This window comes from Poecilia reticulata, linkage group LG16, assembly GCF_000633615.1.
Source record: "Poecilia reticulata strain Guanapo linkage group LG16, Guppy_female_1.0+MT, whole genome shotgun sequence".
NCBI classification, from domain to species: domain Eukaryota; kingdom Metazoa; phylum Chordata; class Actinopteri; order Cyprinodontiformes; family Poeciliidae; genus Poecilia; species Poecilia reticulata.
In genome coordinates, this window is record NC_024346.1 from 23247630 (window position 1) to 23253089 (window position 5460).

The window sequence follows — 5460 nt, forward strand, 5'->3', positions numbered from 1 at the left end:
ATCACTGGAATTACATGAAAATACATTCAAATTACAATGTAAATTAATCTTAAATTAAACTATGTACATGCAGTTTATTGTAATGGCGATTATCTTGACTTCTATAGTTATGTGTAACTCGTGCTATTTTTTGGGGGGGATTCGGTAACTTTTTGTTTGACATTTCTTGCTGCATTCCTAACACCAAAACGCAACAAAGAAAATTAACAGAGTAAGAATTTATCAAAAATAAATCAAAAGAAAATCACCCAAACATAATTATGTCTGTGTACCTGATCAGTTTTGATCTTCTGGGAATCCTGAGTCTCAGAGACGGTTGCCTTCTTAGCCGCCGCCAATTCAGAGGGGGCATTTTTATTTCAAAGCTCCCAAACAAAGCTGATTAATTAGCTCTCTGGCTTATACCTCTGAACCATAAAGAGCCAGCAAATTACCTCGGGGTGGGGGGGAAATGATTACAACCATGGAAAACAATAAATCAATCAATGAATCAAATGAAGCTTGCATTCTGTCCCCAGCGTTTCGCTCCTCCATTCAGGCATCCTCGGAATAACAATGGGAAAGAAGGGGATCATAGTTAAAGTGTTAATCAAAAGGTGATGCCGCCGTCAGCAGATTCCCCATATGAGGAACGGATGATCAGGGTCCCGCCGTTCTTCTGCACTAGAAGAACTAATGCAGAAAATATTCTTTCCACCCCACTGGAGAAAGGAACACAATTCCAGTCGATGTTAGGAGATTCCTTTTTCTTTTTTCTGGTATTATATTTGTAAATGCACAGGATCTGCAGCCTTGATGAAATGAAAGGGAAAACCAAACTTCTCTGGGCCCATTGTAAAGTACAAACATGTAATGTGCTGAGAAGACTTTATTTTAAAGAAACAGGTGTACTGTGCCCTAGACCGCAGGTAAACATACACACCCTGAAATATTGCCCTGGATTCGATCAGTATCTACGTCAAAGATAATTTACATCTCTTTTCTTATTTCTTTTTAAAGGTAGCACATCAAGTTGTCAGATGATATCAAATCCTGTCCAGTAATTTATATATTAGAAAATGTACATTTATATAGTAGTTGTTGTTGTTGTAGTAGTTGTTAAAACTTTATTGTCATATTGCATACACAAGGTGAATACAAAACGAAATTTCGTTGCATACAGCTCAGGACAGTAAATATGTATATAAATATAGAAAATATAGAGTGAAGGAATAACAGTAAAAGAGTTCTTTGTTCTGTGCAAGAGGCAGATATAATGTGGAGACCAGATTTTCAAGTGCAATACGGTTGGGAGTTCAGCAGTCTGATGGCAAGTGGAAAAAAGCTGTTTCGGAACCTGGATGTCCTGCACCGGATGATTCGAAACCTCTTTCCAGATGGCAGCAGGGAGAACCATCCATGCTGTGGGTGTGAAGGGTCTCTGACGATGTTTCGGCCTCGGGACACGCAGCGCCGGGATGAAAGGTCTTGAACRGAGGGRAGGGTGGCCCCCATGATCCTCTCTGCTGTCCGCACCACTCTCCTCACGTTCTTCCAGTCGGAGACGCTACAACCACCACACCACACAGAGAGGCAGCTGGTCAAAATGCTCTCTATGGTGCTTCTGTAGAACGTCTTGAGGATGGGTGGGGGCAAGTGTGCTCGTCTCATCCTCCGCAGGAAATACAGACGTTTCTGTGCCTTCTTGACTAGAGACGCGGTGTTCACAGTCCAGGAGAGGTCGTTAGTGATGTGCACCCCCAGAAATTTGGTGCTGCTGACCACCTCCACWGCCGAAYTGTTTATGAGCAGTGGAGCGTGGCTGGGCCGATTTTTCCTGAAGTCGACGATCATTTCTTTAGTCTTGTCAACATTCAGGATCAGGCTGTTCTCTCTGCACCAGACTACTAGCTCCTCCACCTCCTCTCTGTAGTCCAGGTCATTATCATCTGTAATGAGGCCCAACACCGTTGTGTCATCCGCGAACTTCACAATGTGATTGGTGGCGAACCTTGGGGCACAGTCGTGTGTCATCAGAGTGAACAGCAGAGGACTCAGGACGCAGCCCTGAGGGGAACCTGTGCTGAGGTTGATGACATCGGAGGTGTRTTGTCCRATCCGGACTGACTGTGATCTGTCGGTGAGGAAGTCTAATAGCCAGTTGCGCAGGCGGTTACTGAATMCCAGGTGTCCCAGTTTTTCTGCCAGATGCTGTGGGATGATYGTGTTGAACGCTGAGCTGAAGTCCAGGAACAACATCCGCACATGACTATTCTTCTTTTCCAGGTGAGCCAGGCTCAGRTGAAGGATGGAGGAGACAGCATCCTCAGAAGAGCGGTTTCGGCGGTAGGCAAACTGGTACGGGTCGAATGTGGGRGGGAGTCTGGAGACGATATGCTCTTTTACTAGTCTTTCAAAGCACTTCATCATAATGGGAGTCAGTGCCACWGGCCGGTAATCATTGAAGGAGGTGACTTGAGTTTTCTTTGGCACCGGAATGATGGAGGCAGTTTTTAGACAGGCTGGCACTGTAGCTTGGTATAGTGAAGTGTTAAAAATGTCTGTGAGGACACCAGCCAGCTGACCTGCGCATTCCCTGAACACCCGCCCAGGTATGTTGTCAGGGCCTGGGGCCTTGCGTGGGTTGACTCTTTTCAGAGTCTTTAACACCTCGGTCGTRTCCAGGCAGAGTGGCTCCTCTTCCTGGTGGAGGACAGTTTTCTTTGCCGGAGTGYTATTTAGTGACTCAAATCTTCCAAAGAAGTTATTGTATATATATACATGCCTTGAAGAAGACATCCTCTCAGGAGTACAGGCTTGCCCCTTTAGAGAGTATAAATCAATAATTATTACAGCAAAATTTCAACTCACAAACTTTGTTCTCACATTATTGTGAGAAGACAAAGAAAGCGAGAAGACGTGAGAGAAAAGAGTGCTTTATATAATATTTACAAACAATTAAAATTAAAAGTGCAGCAGTTGGTCAGCCTGTGAACCTATCAGGTGTCAGAGGAATCAAGTAAATAGAAGCTGTCTGACAACATAAAGTAGGCTAAAACATCTAAAACAAACAAAAAAAGAAACACATCATGCAGAAATCTTATGATGCTGATGAAACAGTTGTGAACAACGAAATTGACATTTATCTGTGTAGAAAATCTACAGTGTTTTCTAACACTTTTAGATTCCAGTGAACCACAAGGTTACCAAAAATACTCCAAGAGTGCGCCAATGTCTCATTCCAGAGGTCATGAAATATACATAAAGTTGTTTAAAAAGTAAAGTGATGTCATTGGAGAATCTGTATTATATTGTTATAATAATATTTATTTTGGAGAACTTTTTGCCCCTGCTGTATAACCTTTAATTAGGCTTTGCTGCAGATCCGTCATGTGTGCTTATATTTCAGGTTAAAAGCTGGACAGTGTTTTTTGCTGTCCCAAATGAATACAGATGGAAATACACTGGGAGACATTTTTGGGAGGGGAGAGTGAGGTTCCCTAAAACATTGTTCCTATGTAGACAGGCGGCAAAAACAGTTAAAAAAAAGTTCCGATTTTAGAAGCTGTCACGATGCTTTTAACACGCATTGGCCATCTTGGATTGTGAAAACAGGGTTGATGGAATTTCAGCTTCAGAACAGAGCTTTTTTTCCCCCTTTCCTTTTTGGTCAACAAATTCCGTTTTTGTGGCATTACAGTTTCAAAATGTACATCAGCAGCTATGTTGGTATTTGGAAACCTTATTTTTTACTGAGGTGATTCTTCTTATAAAAAGGTTGAGAACCACCCCTTCAGATCTTACATGATGACTTTATTTATTTATTTATTTATTTATTTATTTATTTATTTATTTATTTATTTATTTATTTATGATGTGCTGGTCATGTGTTGAATGGCTGAATATCTCCAAGGATACATGTGTTATTTTTATTAAGTCAGTAGCTCCTTATTGTGACCTGACATCAAACTGTGGCTGATTTTTTTCTGGAGCTATGCTGACACTGACAGATTGGTGGGCAAATGTTCTTAACAGTACAGATTGGGTGATAATAAAGAGGGACCGCTCTGAACAGGCCTCAATTGGCAGTGGTTTCAGAAAAACTTCAAGAAGTTCCCGTCAGATGAGTGATCCAGGAAGTCTTGGGTCTTGGCTGAGTGAGTCTTCTGGGAAGATGAATCTTGTGTGAAATTGTGATCAGGGTGAAGAATTAAAGACAAACACTTTGCCATTAGTGAAATATTTTCTAGTTTTATATATATATATATATATTAATAATATGAAGAAGCGTTAGAATTTAATGTGATATTTTTCTCCTGCAATAAAATGCAATACCACAGAGTTCCAGCTTCAGTATTTAATTTAATTTATTTATTTTATTGAAAACCCACTGGAACACAAATTCTATATTAAAAAAAAAGGCTCACGCAAACACAATGTGCTCTTTAGTTTGCCTTCACCCTTCAATTACCCTATCTTGGCCAGATAATTTCCTGAAGAGCACTTCCGTAATCTTAATGGGACTAACTGAATACTCCAGCTTAACCAAATAGGACTCCATCCTGTATTTGGAAAGAGATATTCTGAGAGATAGCCTTTCCAATATAAAGTCATGCAAACAGGATCTCATTAGCGAATGCAAATGAGAAATCACCCAATCTTCACAGAGAGGCAGAAGTGTATCTCCATAGGATAGCTGGAACATGACAGTTCACCAACCGCTCCCACGCTGAGCACCAAATGTGATGGTCCGCTCCTGCTGCTACTCTTAACAGGATCTAGGACAGAACCATAAATGTAAGCAAACAGGGGAGACAAGGACGCGGGTCAATAGGGGCCCTCACCTTCTGCCTTTGGAGGATTGCTATAAATACACTCTGTTTAAAGTTAGTTTACACGCATTGTAATATTATACATATTATTTGTTTAAGTTTTTGCTTGCATTTAGATATCACACTGAGAACAATGCTTCCCAATATTTGTGCTTAGACAGATTTCCATACACTATATGTTTTCGTTTAGTTTGGAATGAGACAAAAAAAACTTTGTGAAGTATTCAAATGTCAGAACACGAAAGTTTACTTTTGGCAAGAAAAACTTTGAACAAATGTTTTATGCAGTGGTATCTAATCAGCAAAAGGATTTAAAAAATGGGTTGTAAAATCTCTAATTGGTGAGATTAAATCTGATTAGGCTCTCATTTAGACCACTTTTAAACTCCTCAAATGTCAGCTGCTTCATGTAAGTGCTTAACTATACGTCCTGAGCTGGTAGCTGATTTTCTATAGACGGCAAAAAATTGGATTGGTTAAATTTATTCAGTGTGTAGGTCTGCTATGAGGGGAAATCTTTATGGGGGGTGAAAAAGGTAAGTTCTCCTATGCCAATCATGCCCCCACCCCACAACCCAGAAGGCATGTCTGTCGTGACATCACAAGCTGCGTGGCGACTCGCTTCCTGGCGGGGCTCCAGACGAGCAGA